The sequence below is a fragment of the Elephas maximus genome, chromosome 8 (assembly GCF_024166365.1).
Source record: "Elephas maximus indicus isolate mEleMax1 chromosome 8, mEleMax1 primary haplotype, whole genome shotgun sequence".
NCBI lineage: Eukaryota > Metazoa > Chordata > Mammalia > Proboscidea > Elephantidae > Elephas > Elephas maximus.
Genome location: NC_064826.1, coordinates 38,789,997 through 38,808,502, shown reverse-complemented (window position 1 = coordinate 38,808,502; position 18,506 = coordinate 38,789,997). Strand labels below are relative to the sequence as shown.

General features: G+C 37.1%; 1 long non-coding RNA gene across 3 annotated transcripts in view; it reads right to left on the bottom strand.

Annotated features, from left to right (window-relative positions):
- LOC126082285 (uncharacterized) overlaps positions 1-18,248 on the bottom strand; it is a 310,561-nt gene extending 292,313 nt beyond the window's left edge. Inside the window, exons 1-3 of one of the 3 annotated variants that reach the window (XR_007518525.1) lie at positions 18,155-18,248; positions 10,816-10,880; positions 1,624-1,689 (exon numbers count right to left, since the gene is read on the bottom strand). This is a non-coding gene — a long non-coding RNA (uncharacterized LOC126082285). The other 2 variants (XR_007518526.1, XR_007518524.1) reach the window with 2 other exon arrangements.
- Positions 18,249-18,506: the final 258 nt, after the last annotated feature.

Here is an 18,506-nt window from a genome sequence, read left to right as displayed (position 1 = left end):
AGGTGGGACTTAGAACGTCCCCATCACAAACCAAAGCACCCTGCTTGATACAAGTTAGGGAACATACAGCACACAGCATAGTTTTACAATCTTTTTCTATATCTTCTGGCATTTTAAAAAAATGGATTACTGAGAAAAGTAAAATAGCAGTAAATAATATTCTATTACTAAATATTTCTTAACATTTTCCAGCACTGTTAGGAAAGAAAAAAAAAATCGTAGGAATATATTTAAATACTTATTTAAAATACAGGATCCTTAGGGACCAAAGTTTCAAATGAAAGATATTTTTAATATTCTCTAAAAACATCAAGCACTAAAAATGATTTTTTTCTAATCAATTATCTAATGAGTTTTAGAGGCCACTCAGTGGAAAAGTCTTAAGCCCTGACAGCTCTGTTCTTCATGTTTTTCAAAGTGTAGTGAAGGGGGACAGACGGTGACATATGTCCCAGGTGTCAGTTTACAGCACAGAAGCCAGGCTTTACACACGTGGCTGCAGCAGTGGGGAAAAAAGGTGGGTGTAAACTTATGTATCACCCAACCCCCTTTCCCCTAAACTCAACTCTGCACCATTAACGCTCTCTCTGTCAACTCAATGTTGTATTCACATTTACCAAAAAAAGCAACAACCCTGTATTCATCTCAGACATTTGTCATAGGATTTCTGAAAAACTTCACCATATAGTCATGAGAGAATGAAAGAGAAAAAGGTAAATAACATCAGTACTATTAGGAAACAGTTTTGGTCTCCCAGAACCCCTGAAAGGGCCTTGGCGACCCCCCAGGGTTCCTCGGGCCATCCTTTGACAACAGATGGCCTCGATTCTGCTCTAAAACTGATTGAGGTTCATTTTAGTGGGGTTGGTTAATCTCTACTGTCATCAACACAAAGTACTTTCAGATCAAGCTTCTTGGGAAAATGGAGAGGAAAGCTTTCTGAATAGAGTTTTCAAAAACATTTGGCTCCCACACTGCATAAGTCTGGCTACAACTTATTTTTAAAAAGCGATCAAAATGAGACATTATGCCACGCCAATACTAACCTGCTGAATCTCAAACACTCCTCTAGATTCATCAGCATGTAGAATGAAGAACAACTACATGTTGTTAAAACATCTGATTGTTACAATGCTATTTTCTAAAGCTACTACTTTGGCACTGATCCAGATGCTACATTCCACATCCTTTCCGCTTTTACTAATATTGATGACTGTAAAAGGCTTCTCCCACAGTTGTCGTATTTGTTTATAAAATAATGACATGTTCTGAATTTTTCTCAAATGAACCTTGGTATAATTTTTAAAAATCATGCTAATTTTAGTATCTCAAAAATAATGATTTAATGGTTATTTTAGAGAACGTGGTTAATTTCAGTTTGATTAATATTTATTTCTCTGTGTGCCACAATTATAGAATAATAATACAATCAGTAAGTTTATATATGCCTTCTGTCCTGACGTGGTTGATAAAGATTGCTAAAGATGGACCAGCTCATTTGGAATGTCTCCAAAGCTTTGGTCCTCTTTGAATTGAGATGTACTTTCTAAGTAAGGTGCTTTAAAACTGAACAAAGTATAGATATTTCAAACTTGATTTCAAAATAACAGCTCAAGTACTTACCTCACAATGTCTCCTTCAAGAGCAATCACTCTCTTGATAATCTTCTGTTCTGGGTTTTTGGGGGACCTAGGAAAAAGTTATATAATCAATTATGTGTCTGTTGTTTTAAGAAAACAAAACAAATTGTACAACAAAATACCAAACCAAGCCCACTGCCATCGAGTCAATTCCAACTATAGCGACCGTATAGGCTAGAGTAGTATTGCCCCACACGGTTTCCAAGGCTGTAAATCTTTATGGAAGCAGACTGCCACATCTTTCTCCAGTACAATAAGTAAATCCATCGCACTCATGGCATGGCATCAATCCAACTTAGTTCTCAAGTGATATGAAGCTACAGTTGAAGTAATTCTCATTTTAAATCTCTGGGAGAAAAGAAGCTATGCTGAAAGTGTACAGAAATTAAAAAAATAATAAATGGACATTTTATTATTAAAAGTAAGTATTTATAGTAAAGGTAATTCAGACACAAGGAAGTGATTACACATTTCTTTATGATAACATACTTATATTTTCTTATTTTTATTTAAACAGAGAAGTTTGACTTAAATTTGAAGTTTGATTTAAATTCTCAAGAAAACACTGAAGATGAAAACTTTGTCTTAATGAAGAATTAGAATTATTTAAAGTACCTTATAAGGGAAAGCCATGGAAGATTATATAATACAGAATGCTTAAACAGAACTATTGACAGTTAAAAGAAATTGATAGGTTAAAGTATACTTAACACAGACAGTATTTACTTAAACTGCTTTATTATGGTAATCCTGAGGCCACATTCCTCTTCATATAATCCATCTTCTCTGATTAGTTGCCAAGCACACAGATTGAAGAAGTACGGTGAAAGGATATAACCCTGACACACACCTTTCCTGATTTTCAGTATCCCCTTGTTCTGTTCAAATGATTGCCTTTTGGTGTTTGTACAGATTCTGCATAAGCTCAATAAAGTGTTCTGGAATTACCACTCTTTGCGATGTTACCCATAATTTGTTATGATCTACACAGTCGGATGCCTTAACCTAATGCCTAAACCTGTGATATACAGATGACACAACCTTGCTTGCTGAAAGTGAAAAGGACTTGAAGCACTAACTGATGGAGAAATAAGGAAGATTAAAGAAGAATGGATGCATTTAAAATATGATGTTGGTGAAGAATACTGAATATTCCATGGACTGGCAGAAGGGCAAACAAATCTGTCTTGAAAGAAGTATAGCCAAAATGCTCCTTACAAACTAGGATGGCAAGACTTCTTCTTGCCTTTGGACATGTTTTCAGGAGTGACCAGTCGCTGGAGAAGGATAGCAGCTTGATAAAGAAGAGAGTTAGCAAAAAAGTGGACGACCTTCTTCAAGATGGATTGACACATTGGCTGCAACAGTGGGCTCAAACACAGCAGCAATTGGGATGGCATGAGAATAGGTGGTGTTTTGTTCTGTTGTACGTGGGGTCACTATGAGCCAGGACCGACTCGAGGGCGCCTAATAACAACAACATTATGGTAAATGTTTACTTGAGATCATTCTATTTGCTCTGAATAAATCTCTACCTTCTGGTATTCACACCCTTGGGCATTTCTCTCCCACACTGTAACAAGATTGGTCTGTGGGCTAAATAGAGTATAGTAAAAGTCATGATAAATCACTTTCAAGATTAGGTTATAAAAAGACCTTGGGTTCATATGCTCTCTCTCTCTCTCTCTCATGGACCACTCACAGTGGAGGCAAGCTATGTTGTGAGAAGTCCTAAAGAGAGGCCCATGTGGTGAAGAACTGAGCCCGCTAACACCCATGTGAGTCTAGAGGCAGATCCTTCAGCTACAGGCAAATCTTCAGAGAATGAAGCCCTGGCCTGACTGCAACCTCATGAGAGACCCTGAATCCTCAGAAAATGGGTGAGATAAATGTTTGTTGTCGTAAATTGCTAAATTTAGAACTAATTTGTTACACATCACTGGATAACTCAATAAGGTAAATTTTCTGCCAACATCTTAAGTCTTATGATCGAACAGACCCATCTAAAAAAATATTACATATATAAATACAATATGTATTTGAAAATCTAGCATAGATAAAAATTTTAACTCAGGTTACATTACCTTTTGAATAAAATTATAAAGAAGTGTCATGGATTGAATCGTGTCCCCCCAAAATATCTGTCAACTTGGCTAGGTCATGATTCCCAGTATTGTGTGATCATCTACCATTTTGCCTTCTGATATGATTTCCCTATATGTTGTAAATCCTATCACTATAATGTAATGAGATAGATTAGTGGCAGTTATATTGATGAGGTCTATAAGATTAGATAGTGTCTTAAGCCAATATCATTTGAAATATAAAAGAGAAGTGAGCAGAGAGACAGGCGGACCTCATACCACTAAGAAAGCAGTGCAGGGAGCAGAGGATGTCCTTTGGACCTGAGGTTCCTGTGTGGAGAAGCTCCTAGACCAAAGGAAGATTAATGACATGGACCTTCCTCCAGAGCTGATGGAGAAAGCCTTCCCTTGGAGCTGATGCCGTGAATTTGGACTTGTAAGCCTACCAGGCTGTGAGAGAACAAATTTCTCTTTAACCCATCCACTTGTGGTATTTCTGTTATAGCAGCACTAGATGACCAAGACAGGAAGGTAAATGCACAAAAACTGAAAAGACTAAATATATTGAAAATGTTATACTTAGAAAAATGTAGTTTCAAAGAGATTTATATTTCACAACATATTGTGAAGAGAAAATGAAATCATCTAAACCAGTTGCATCTACTAATGACAATTCCATAGTTTTTCAGTAAATTAATGTCAAATGTTGTTTATTTTAAAAGGAAGTTTGATCTAAGTTTTTGCCTGACCCTCCCTTTCATTGGATTGACTAAACATTTACATTTATATGGCTTTAATGTCATTTATATACAGCCAAAGTGAGGGTTCTGGGCATAGTCAAGCTGACAGAATTCTTGTCATCTGTGCAGGGCTACTTAGAAAGTACCCTTCCCAAGTCTCCCTGTTTAAGTGACTGGAAATGCATGAAACAATTCAACCACAGTGGCCACCAAAAACTGCATACAAAACAATGTGATATCACTTTCCTATTATACTGGCATATATAAAATAACAATAATAATGTAATAATACAGATTGCTGAGGGTTGGGGATATGGGTACTCTACATGTAAGGTTTGAGGCCTTATAACATTCCCTTCTGTAAGGCAATCTCAAGATTTTATATTCTCTTTAATATAACAATTACTTTTTAGGTATTTATCTTAATGAAATGATTTATGGGTGCATGTAAAATTTTAGCTACATGGATGTTCAAAGCAGTGTTACCCATAAAAAAGAAAAGAGAAAAAAAATCAACAGGAAGTAGGCTAAATAAATTACAGCCCATCTACATAATGAAATACTTCCCAGTCATTAAAAATGCTACAGAAGAATACTCAACGATGTAGAAATACCAAGAGAATGTGTGAATGGAAAATTGCAATTTAGAAAATACTACCTGCATTTTTTTGTGTGTAAATTACTATGTGTAATTACAGGGGGAAAATGTACAGGCATTGGTACTGGGATAGGACCAGGAAGGGTATTAATCAAAAGGAAAAAGAAAAAGAAAAAAAAAAAGCTCTGTATGTATTAAAAGCTCACGTGCCTGGATTTTTGGTCCAGATTACTGGGAAGCCCATCGGCAAATGGCACCTGTTTGTGTCATGTGACGTTACCTGAGAAAATAAGCCCTAAGACAGGGGTAAGATCTGAGCTAATTCTCCCACTTAATATTGAGGTGGGGTTCATGTTAATGAAATGATATGAAAAGCAACCCTTATAAAACATAAATAAAATTTTATGCCAACAACCTTAAAGCTTTTGAGAAACTTGAAAAACATTTTGTATTTTAAAATAATCTATATTTTAAGGTCATGAGACAAAATAGAATTTGCAAAGTGAGCTATCTATATAATTAGAGTCTTATGAATTACTACTTCAAATATACCTATAAATTTTAATGTAATATTAAACTCATGACTCTAATCAAATGATTCAAAATTGAAAAAATGCTATTACTAGCATTAATCTCATTACTGCTCAAAATCTCTATCTATATTTTGGTCATTAGGATGTTGAACGCATTACTTTGATGTAAGTAAAAGTGGTACAAGAGCTATTATGGATTTACAGTGTGAAAGTTATTGAACTTCCCTTTGTCTTAATTTTCTTGGCCACATGCCTATCTGCTAGAAAACGTGAAAAATAACAAGTGAAGTATGATGCCTTACTTGAGGAATACAGTGCATACTACCCAATGAATACTAAAATTTACACTTAAATTTGCAATTTTAGCATTTTCATAGTAAGCAATGTTTTACATTATTTATTTCTGAGACCTGGGTTTTAAAAATTCTGTTTTATGCCTGTGACTTAATTAGGCAAGGCTGTTCCAAAGGCTTGGACAAGGAGCCTAGAATTGTCTCTGTGCTGCAGAGATCACCATGGATCCCTTTGTGTGGCAGAATATGTCTCTATTCAGGATGGTTGTGGAGTGGGGAACAGGGTCTGGAATAATCCTGATGATAGGATTTACCTAAGACGACATTCAGTGCTCTTCTTGAATTTTACTTCCTTGGAAACTCTACAGGGCAGTTCTACTCTGTCCTATAGGGTTGCTACAAGTCAGAATCAACTCAATGGCAACGGGTTTGCTTTTTTTTTTTTTGGTTATCTTGGTAGAAATGTTGCCATTTTACCCCGTGCCAGGCCAAAGAGAGCCAGGCTTTAGGTCTCATAATCTCTGTTACTGGTCTCATGTTCTTTTATATTTCTAACAAGTCATAATTTTGATTGTCTGGAGCAGTGAAAACGTACTTTGAAGTACCTCAGAGATCCCCCCCTAGTGTTTGTGGGGATGGGGAGATTAGCTTGTGTCCCATCTTCTCTGTTCTTGACTCCCGCCCCATCCTGACATCACACATATACCTTAACCCTGGGTCTAGGCACTCTTGCTCTTCTTCCCTTTACAGTACATTTCTAAAACCTTCCTTTGTGGCTAGTATACATTTTTATATTTACACGGTTCAGCATTGATCCAGATTATCATAGAACTAAATTCAGAAATAAAAATCACCTTAGCAACAGTCTAATATAAGCATTGATCTCTCAAATACATAATTAAATTCATATCTCCCAGTGAAGAAGGTCCTGGTGGGTACAGACAATAAACACATTTGGCTGCCAGCTGAAAGGCCGAAAACTCAAGTCCACCCAGAGACCCCTTGGAAGAAAGGCCTGGCAATCTAGTTTCGAAAAATCAGCTATTGAAAACCCTATGAAGCACAGTTCTATTCTGACACACATGGGGTCTCCACAAGTCAGAACCAACTTGACGACAACTAGTACTGCACTGGTATCCCAGTAGGGTCGAAATTTGAACTCTTCATTAAAGTAAATAAGGTAAAAGTAAGAACTAATAATATGGGGATGGCTTATATTAGATAGGCTGTATTTCACTTTCCTAAAGGGTAAACATGTATTAACCATATAACTTTACATCTTCATAATAAAGAATAAACTGCTGCTGTTTTAATCATCAAAATATGAACTAGAACGAGTCCCTGCAACATGGCTATAAGAAGTCATATCAAACTATAGCCTCCCCACTTTTTGGAAAATATTTCCTGGGTTTGACAAAGTTTACACAGATGATCAGTGCTACAAAGGGCCTACAAATGTATCTAATATTTTCCTGCAACTTTTAACTCATTTTCTACAGCTTAAGTGCCTCCCCCTTCTGTGACCGTGTGGTGGGTCCTCCTTGTGCTGCCCTGCAAATACAAAGGAAAGAGAATTTGCTGTCACTCTTACATCTCTGCTACAAGACAGCAGCTAACTATGGGCAAGCTACGTAACCAATCTGAGTCTCATTTTCAGAGAGGTAAGTTACATCAAGGAGTCCCTGGGTGTTACGAATGATTACATGCTTGACTACTAGACGAAATGTTGGCAGTTCAAACCGACCCAGAGGTGCCTCGGAAGACAGGCTTTGTGCTCTGCTTCCAAAAGATCACAACCATGAAAACCCTATGGAACAGTTCCACTCTGCACACATGGGGTTGCCATGAGTCAGAACTGACTCGACAGTAACTAACAACAACAAGGCTACATCAGGAGTCCTCAATCAGGAGCCTGGCAATCAAATCTGGCTTGTAGAAGTGTTCGGTTTGGCCCATGCATTATTATTATTATTGTTTTAATATATTTTTTTTTTTTTATCTTGAACTGGCCACAAAAACAGGAGACTTCACATAAAAATTCAAATTTCTTGTTCCTCTTGAAAAAATAGAAGGTTCTGGCAACTCTAGGCCCACATTCTTACATAAAAAAAACCCCACTGGATCTGAGAAATTGCTGTTGTGGATGCTGAGAACTTGGCTACAATCTCACCAGCTTGTTTCACAATGTCTAGTGCTGATTTTGAGACCTCTTGAAGATTTTTTCCACCTCACTTCAAGTATCACACAACTCATGAGAGAACGTGTGAGAAAGCTCTCGTGGGTACTCCATCACATAGTAGATACTAAGTAAATTTTAGGGTCATCCCCTCTTAAATTCATGAAAGAGATCAATTAACGGGGCCCAACCCAAGCACACGGTTACAGTCGTCTCTTTTCTCACACAGTTTATTTAAAAAAAAAAAAAAACCTCTAATAAAAGAATTTTCAGATTCTGTTGCACTGAAGGGCGAGAAAAAGCATTTTTAAATTTATTACATAGTTAACTAAAGACACACTAAAAATGAATATAATGGTATTCATATTGAAAAGGCATAAGTTAGTTTTAAATTAAATGGGTATTATCTGAAAAATGAAGACACAAATGAGTAATTCTCAGTGTCTGATTTTGCACACTTGCTTCATTATCAGTAGTGTGAGCTCTGTGCACTCACCCCCTTTTGGAATGATTCCTCTGAAAAATTCAATACGGTTTTATTAATTAGTACTTTCAAAACATTTTACTAAGTCGGTACTTCAGCTACAAGCTAGATTTCCCCCCCTTGCAGACGTATCTTTATTTGATGGTGAATCTTTTAAACATAAGCAAAAGAAGCTGCAGACTTTTGTTGCCTTTTGGGTTCATTATTGAAATCCTCCCAAGCTTATAGTTTCAGATGCACTTTCAGAAAATGGTATAAGGATACCTAGTCCCTAACAGACATTTTTGTCCTGATATGTCAAAAAATGTTCCTATCCAAGGGCCTCAATATCAGTAAACTGACTTACAGATGACGTGGCAGCCCAAGTTAATTTTCAAATTTGTCTTCTATACCTTATTTTTTGGAAAGGGAGCAGGTCTTGGAAGAAGGGGAGATCCTGGGAAAGGCACCACCGGGCAGGAACTGAGCGTTGTCAGGTGTATAGAAAATTTTAATGAGAAGTGAGTAAAATTTCAGAGCATTGGGAACACTGCTTATAGGTAAGCTTATTTTGTGGGGTGGGGTTCGGGTAAGGAAGGAAATCATAACAATATGCTAGATGGTTTATCTACTTGGGCATTCTCTCAAAGCACTCTGCCTGAATCAGGCTACAGGGCAGCAAGAGTGGAAGCTTTCAAGGCACCTGAGAGACTCTAGTCAAGCTTCTAATGACCTAAGGATATGGCAGCAGGGACCACAAGTTTATGTCTCAGATTAATCTTCTGCAAAGCCTCACACAGTAAAAGCATTTTAATAGTACATACTGATGAACCAGCAAATGTACAACCTCTAGAGAATTAAACAGCTGCCTATTTTTTTTTTTTAATGGATAAAAAAAAATTTTCTTGGTTAAATTTAAGAGTTGTTTGATTTTCATTGACTGTGACTAGAAGATAGAAAAAATTTAATAAGCAAATAGTGACAACTGGTCTTATTAGTAAATCAGCCTTGAGTATGTAAAATCAATCAAATATGTATTATGACTCTAACTTCTGTAATTGAGAAGACCTGAAATCGTACTGCCATTGAGTGATTCTGACTCTGAGAAACAAGCACCTTCTCTTATCTGTGAAAAATCTAAGGAATTTAGTACAATCATAACAATGAGCTAATTTCCACTGATGTTCATTAATTCAGTTAGTTAAAAACATATGATAGTGCAGTCTTCCGGTATTGGACATAATTACAATTACACCTGGATGTCTAAAATAGGCTATGTAAATTAATATATATCACATATGACGGCACTGGGTTTATATAATACATATAACACATATATAGTATATGTGTGTGTGTGTGTGTGTGTGTATATATATATATACCAACATATATATACACATATTTTTAGAGAAAGAGAAACAGGGGATATGTATGGGGGGAGAGAGAGGCATAATTTCAGATGCACTTTAAAGAAATACTCTGACCTATAAGGAATCTTTTGGTCATGAAAAGTACATTTTCTAATTTATTTATTTTCTAAGCCTGGGTTTTCATACACTGAATATGCTTAAAGCTGAACGTATCTGTAGAAATGGAGATGAATATTTAAAATAAATATAAATATTGACTATTTTTTTTTTAATATCAACTCCCAACATGCCAGCACCTTCATGAAGATGTTCTACTACCCTGTTCCCAGTAGGACACGTACTCACAAGTGTTTGAGTTTTTTTTCACAGTAGCAAAATCAGAATTTGTCCCTCTATCCACACTATTTCACTAAATATTCCTTTGCAATAGGCCATGGAATAGAGCCAAGTTAGCTGATCTCACAGGAATTAAAACCATCAATCTAGCCCTATAACTCTAGTACTGCAATTAAGCTAACCTGTTTTGGAACTTTAGCTTCAGTCAGGTTGGGAAACTGTGACACGTGTTTCTGGCAGACTTTAAGAATATACATTTCACAACCCAGGTGAGAGCTGTTTGTATTTTCCCTATCAAGCCATATCCATATCCATCAATATGGCACAGAGAAGGCAGACCCACTGAAGTGCAATATGAACATTAGCATGTAAGAGCTGATATCAGGAAATTTAAGCTGATGCCCATGCAAGGTGTTAGTAGTATTTGCAGTCACCTGGAAAATGCTACTGGAAGAATGGCACAAGGGTCAGCCTGTTCCCAATGTACCTCACTCACTGGCTTCCCACGAGCTCAGTCATACTGCAGGTTGTGAGGTGCCAAATGTAGGGCAAGGAGAGCAAAAGCATCTGTGATCATTTCACCTGGAGCCGCCATTTAATCACTACGCATTGTTCCAACCATAGCTGACTTCTAAACAGGCAAATATCTGAAAAACAAGACAATTTTTATCCCCATAAACATAAAAATGAATGTTTTACCTATGGTGAATTAAGCTTTCTAAGTCAGCCTAATTGTGCTTAACAGGTGCTTGGGGTGGACATAAGTAGTGAAATTCACACGTGCCCCTCTATCCATACTGACCGGTTGTCAGTGTATTAGATCTGTGCACTCCAAATAACACGGATGGAGGGTCTTCAGTGTAACTCTCTATGGTCAGATAAAAATGTGAGGTATAAACTTATCGGCCAACCCCAGCTCTTTTACCACATGACTACAATGGCCATATGGCACATTTCAGGGTCAGGCAATAAATTGTAAAGAGCTAGATGAGAATGGCAACATTTCAACAGCTGTAAGCACTGGCAGAAAGGTGGTGTTCCCACTAAGATCCAGCCAGGGAACATACCTTTCAATGGGTGCCAGCCTGGGGAGATCCCAACAGAGATTTGGGGGTCTCTCCCTTGATGTTCTTATGCTATAAACTCCCCAAAGCTTATATACACCTCTGACAAGACGGAGAACCATAAATGGACTTACATTGCTTGAATTGCCTCACCTTTAAGTTTATCTTGAATTGAAAGGAATAAGTTTTGCTTGCAATATGGAAATTTAAATTCAGTAATGGTAAAATAAAGTTGTATTTTTTGCACAGCTGATTTTTATGGCCTGAGAATTTGTACCCATTCCATTTTCTCTATTCCACTGCATATATCTGTGAATTTAAAATACTCTCTAGTGGCTGCAGTGACATGCATTATTAATGTTTCAACTGTGCTACTGGATTCAAAATTTCCTAGTAAAATTGAATTGGTTGTGTATGAGGGGTGAGGTGAGAGTCCACATTATTATGATCACTGAAACTATCCTAATTTCTCTAAAATGTTCACTTTCCTGGAGAATGTTGAAATCTTGAAAATGTCTCCAAATATGTAGACTGAATAGTCTGCATATGCCCCTTTCATGCCCCAGTAGTAAAAAGAATAGTATTAGAAAATTGTCTTCAGAAAAGAATACCGGAGGTTTGGGATTTTACAAAATCCATTGCAACTGGTCACTTCCGAAGGCAGCGTTACTGTTTACTTGCTCAACTTAACAGCCACTTACATAGCTCTAGTTGCTAAGTTATTTGAAGCTTTTTCTCTACAATTTATTTTCTGCTATTTATAATGCAGTAACTTGTCACCATGAAAGTTTATCACACTTTAAATGAAATGACACTAAGATTAAATTGAATCTCTAACTTCTATTTCTTAATGGTATGTGCTTGTTTCTAGGTCTTCCAGTGTTCCCTTCTTGTTCCCTCTGCTGGATGGATTACATGGAGCTACAGAGATGCAGGAAGAGTATACTGTCTGATAAAATAGAGAGAAGGGTTTTGTAGTAACAGAGAAAAAACATTGTTTGGTGACAGGAGACAAGTTGAGAATGGCAAAACTCAGGTAAGGGGTTAAAAAGAATTGTGAGAGATTGCAAAGGAATCTTGAAAACAAAAGAGGGAAAATATATCCAAGGACTGATAAAAAAGGCTTACTTCATTAGGGTAAGCTAAACCAGAGAGCTTCAGAGCAGTGATGAGAGAAGGAAACACAGCCGTGTAAGGAAGAAGACAGCACAGTGCCAAAGGATTCAGCAAAGGAAACACAGAAGCACCTATGACTCTTCAGAGTTGCAGAAGGTAGAAAACCAGTGGCATATCTGGGGTACTGTACCAGCCCTGGGTGTGTGGCACCATTGAGCAGCTTCTATTAACCCAGTACAGCCCAACAACCTTCCTGAAGCACAGTAATGTGTTAATTAAAAGTTTAAGGAGCTTGATGTGTATTTTTAAGCCAATATTATGGTAAAGTTATCTAAAAGAAGGATATCATATGGTTGGACAGGGGCACAATTTCAGTGCTTGCCATAGGTGCCATTTTCCACAGATATGCCCACAGGCCGTACTTGGCTAATAGAAACTGCTCGGTGGCACCACATGCCTCAGGCTAGTGCAATACCTGCGAAACCCTAGCTAAGCCTCTGCTAAAAAATCCTTTTAGCTTCTATATTTGGGTTCTGGTGATTTAACAGAGCCTCAGGATCAGAGAAATTTTGGTTACAACATTGTTGTTACAATCCTGTGATTGTCCCTTCCCTTGTTAGGTTGTCCTGGAAAAGTGTTATTCTTTGTAGGAAAAATTAGAGGTCAAAATATTCCTGGTTGCTAGTGTTCTCGATATAGACTACTAAAGGAATCCCTTTCCAAAAATCACATTTATATCTCAACTTGCGACACATCCTTTCACAAGATTCAGGATTCTTATTTTTCAGTTGACTGTACACACTCAGAAACAACTATAAAATTTGTTCAGGTATGCATCCTTCTGTAAAAATATTGAGTATGTTGAGGCTACAGTTTGTCAGACGATTTACTCCTTCCTCTTAACCATGTTGGCATTGTGGTTAATAGCCATGGCTGCTAACCAAAAGGTCGGCAGTTCGAATCCACCAGGTGCTCCTTGGAAACTCTATGGGGCAGTTCTACTCTGTCGTATAGGGTCGCTATGAGCCGGAATTGACTCGATGGCAACGGTTTTGTTTTGTTTTTTGGTTTTACTAGCAGTTCAAACCTACCCAGCAGTACAGCAGAAGAAACCTCTGGTGACCTGCCTCAGTAAACCCTATGGAGCTCAGTTCTACTCTGTAACACATGGGGTCACAGGAATCGCAACTAACTCAACGGCAACAGGCTTTTGGTTCATCATGCTTTACTATATACGCATACCAGAAAAACCAGTGCCATCGAGCCAATACATAGAGGAGCCACTTTTTTATTCTAGGCTATAAATTTTATGCCAATTAATTGGCATACAATTAAAATAGAAACATAAAATGTTTGTCCACATATGTTGTTCCTTAGAGGAAGCCACTATGATTCTAGGTTGAAAGGCATTGATTAATGTGAGAAAGCTTGCCTGCGTTTCTGAGCACTGGTCCTCTGATTCTGTACACACACAAAATGGACTTTAATCTCTACAGCTGTCATGTTGATGCTCTTCGTGAGCTGTATTTTTCACAGGCTCTGAAACCATTCTACAGCTCAAACATGATCAACAGCTTTCCTCGAAACTAGAACAGCAGTGGTAGATTACTGAATCAAAATGGGAGCAAACCCCCATCTTCATGTGTGGAGGAAACTCAGAAGGGGCCTGATGGCCATATGGTTCCTACAGCTAAAGCTTAATGAGTCTCTTCCAGACACAGGTATAAGAACCATTCAGTCTTCAAATACCTCCTTGATGGAGTAAAATGAGGCCAAATAGAATAAAGGGAAATAATTTCCAACTGGTATTATGTGCCTGTGGGTTAAATGTATGAAGGAGGCTTTGATTTAAATGAAATCTGATTCTCAGAAACATATGCTCACCACCCACCACTCTTCATCTGAATGGTAGAAACTTATGAGTTTCATTTCACTGTAATATGGGAACTTTGCCAAGAGACATGAGCACAAACACCAGTGATTAAGAAAGATCTCCAGCATAAAATATGTTTTTAGGGATCTAAGGAGCCCTGGTGGTACACTGGTTAAGCTGTCAGCCGCTAGCTGAAAGGTTGGCAGCTTGAACCCACCAACTGCTCCGAGGAAGAAAGATGTGACAGTCTGTTTTCATAAAGAATTACAGCCTTGGAAACCCTGTGGGGTAGTTCTGCTCTATCCTATAGGGTCACTATGAATCAGAATATACTCAGCGGCAAAGGGTAATCCACACTGGAGCGGGTTGATAGCAATGGTACGATGTTTTGGATTGACCACGTGGACAGATGTTCTGACTTAAATAACATCATAAAATGCAGTCTAAAACTTTTAAATAACCTGACCCTATCCCCTAATATAAAATTCCTTTCTGGAAAAGATATAACAGTATCAATCAAATACTTATAAAATCCTCTAATTCAGCTTCATTTTAAAATCTAGAGCCCCAAAGCCTTGCTGATGCATACCGTGTCTCCCCCACCCTTTACCAGTTCTTTCTCACCACTACCATCTGTTTGCCTTGCTTTTTCCAGCACAATGCCCATGCCTCCAGGCTGCTCACTGGCACTCAAACGCCTTCCTCTAACTCTTTAAAGCAACCAAGGAACGTTCCAGGTCCTTTCCAATACGTCTTCCAAAAGACTTCTTCAACACCACCCCCTGAATATTTTGGACATTTATCCTTCTCACTTATAATTTGTCACTTAGATGATACACAAGTTTGCTTTTGGCCCTCTGTCTTAAACACAACTATTTTCTGGTATATGGTGTTGTGTTAGAAACAGAGGAACATTTTCTGAGCATATCATCTTTTATAATTACAATTCCCTAAATCCTCATAATTCCAGGGTCTAAAGATATAAATACAATACTCAGATGAGTCCTATGATGAAGTGGTAGCTAATTCAAATATTTCAGGAGTCATTATTTCCTTTTTATTAAATTTCAATACAGAAAAGTCTATTTACTCATAGTTATATTGACCTAATCACATAATCAATATTCTCCTTTAGAATGATTAATTACAGATTTAAAACAAACATATAATATGATTCAGATAAAAAAAAAAGATAAAGCAATAGTACCCAAAGATTTTAAGTCTACAGAACTAATGAGAAGGCTGAAAAAATAAAGTAAATGGCCATATTTGAATCCCTTATGGTATCTTTCAAACTATATCGGTACCCTTCTAAATGAAAATCTCATTTTAATTAGTTCCCAACAATCCAATCTAATCACTTTCAAATAAAAAACTCAGCTGTTTAGAATGCAGACTGTATCATTGCTGTGGCTATATGTACTTGACCTCATGCCTGCTAACAGAGAGACTCAATTATTTGCTGTTTTGAATGGCTATTTCGTTTCACCTCCACCTCTCTTTAAGTGTTGAAAGGCCCAATTTCTTTACTGCCTTAACCTTACGTTTGGAGAATGCATGCAGAATTTCTTAACTGCCAACTAATAAACCATCTCGATCCAGAAAGCTAATTTTCAGGACCATAGCTCTTAGACATCTTATGCTAGAGTCAGCTGAAGTAACCTATTGACCTGGTATCACATCATCTTCAAAGATAGGCCCTTCATTTTGAACGGCAGGCTGGCCCTAAGCTGTTCCACTGATATGGGCCAAGAGACACACTAGCCCGGCAACTGGGTTGCATTGTCAGAGTCATGGTAAAACTGGATTTGTTTGAAATGTTACCAACCACAAAAAATGCCTTCAGTAAAAACTGTCATCGTTGTTAGTTGTTATCAAATTGGCTCCAACTCATGGTGACTCTACGTATAACAGAATGAAATGTTGCCCAGTCCCATGCCATCTTCATAATTTCTGGCACGTCTGAGTCCACTGTTGTGGCTGTTGTGCCAATCTATTTCATTAAGGATTTCCCTCGTTTTTGCTGACCTCGTACATTACCAAACATGCTGTCCTTTTCCTGAGATTGGTCTTTCCCGATAATATATCCAAAGAAAGCAAGCCAAAGTCTCACCATCCTCACTCCTAAAGAGCATTCTGGTTGTATCTCTTCTAAGGCCAATTCATCAGTTCTTCCAGCAGTCCATGGTGTACAGGTAGTCTCCAGCTTACAATGTGGTTCTGTTCTGATGACTCTGTCATAAGTTGGTTCTGACATAAGTTAGATACCTCATTTTTGTTTTGCTTTGTTTTCAGTATCAGCCTTTTATTATCAGTATCTTTTTAAATACCATTTTTGTCTTTGGGCTTGGAAAGATTACATATAAACTTACAGATATATTCTAATATATACATACATAAAAAATATACAAATCATAAAAATTTACTCCAATGATGAGTTGTCAGTTGCAGTAATAACTCCTCTTGTAGAAGGCTCTGGATCATCTGGATTATTCCTGGGAATGAGATGGTTTTTCTAGTCAGTAAATTAGTGAATGTTGTCTGTATGGTCCTTTTCTTTTTTTCTTCAGTTACTTCACGGTAACATCTCACTGCTTCCCAAATTTGCTTACTGACTTTAGCAAAGCAATCAGCATTTGGGTTCATGTTTTCAAGTAACTGAAGCCCCCGATGTAGTTTAGAAAACTAAATCTATACGGCAGCATTTTGAACAGTAAATCGTAAATTGAACATCTGTGAGTGAACGTTTAAGAATGATAACATCAGCAAATTACATGCTGCAACAATACATACAGTACATATTGTTAATGATAAGATGTCCAAAAAGAGAAAAAGATAGTCGTAAGTGGGGTTCATCATAACTTGAATGGAAGTCAGGGATTACCTGTATTCAATATTCTATTCTTCACCAATACCACAGTTCAAATGTATACATTCTTCTTCTGTCTTCCTTTTTCATTGTCCAGCTTTTATGGGCATATGAAATGATTGAAAAGGTCATGGCTTGGGTCTGCTGCACCTTAGTCAGCAAAGTAATGTGCTTACTTTTTAAAACTGTAAGGGCTTTCGCAGCATATCTGCCTAATGCAATATGTTGTTTAATTTCTTAACTGCTACTTCCATTGACATTCACTGTTGGTCTAAGTCAACAAAATTGTTGACAACTTTAATTTTTTATCCATTTATCATGTTGTTTATCAGTCCAGCTATGACGATTTTTGTTTTCTTCAGTTTCAGGCATAGTCCATACTGAAGGTTGTAGTCTTTGACCTTCATCAGTAATTGATTCCAGCTGTCTTCATTTTCAACAGTTAAAATGTATTCTGGCTACATAATAACTGATGCCAGTGAAGGCCGACTATGTAACATCTTAGAAGCTCCCATTTGGTATATATTTGCTATTTATTTATATATAATTTGCTTCCTATTTTCTTATCTACTTATATATTATTCTTGTCTCCACAAGTTATGACCATAATATGAGTGAAGGCAGTGTGACCTGTCTTAATCCTCTCATTATATCCAATCCCGAGTCAGGTACTTGCATTTAAAAAAAAAAAAGCAATAAGTATTTGATAATGACAATTAGATCATAAGAAATATACCAAGATATTGCTACTAGGTTAATAAATCAATTTGTATCTTCATGAAATAATGACTAGTATCAGTCATAAAAATGGCAACTAAAAAAAAGACTTTCCAATTCTTTCCAAGAGGATTTACATATACATAAACATAAACCTGTAGTCTGCATATCTTAGTCTGCGTGTCAGTGGTCCTGAAACTTTAAAGCCCAGGGTTGGGCCCTGGGAACCCTGAATTTGTATTTGAAGAAGCACCTGGGTGATTTTGATGCAGGTGGTCTTACCTCATTCTTTGATAAACACAACTGGGAACCTTCACATGAAAATTCCATGAAATTCAGCATCTTGGGTCCCCACATGCTCACTGAAAATATAAGCCATAAAGGAAGGCCATAAAAGATTTTCAAAATGAACATGGCAAGTAATACTGACATCAGCATTGCAAAAAAAAAAAAGATGAGGTTTCTTAAAATGCGTACAAAATTCTAAACTAATGGAAAGACAAAATTTCCTACTAGGAGAAAAAATTCTAATAATTCTGTATTTCATATCAACCTGGAACTGGATATACAACTAGTATTGAACAGCATTTCTAGGAGAAAAAACAAGGCATTCCATTTTCAAGGATTTTTTACA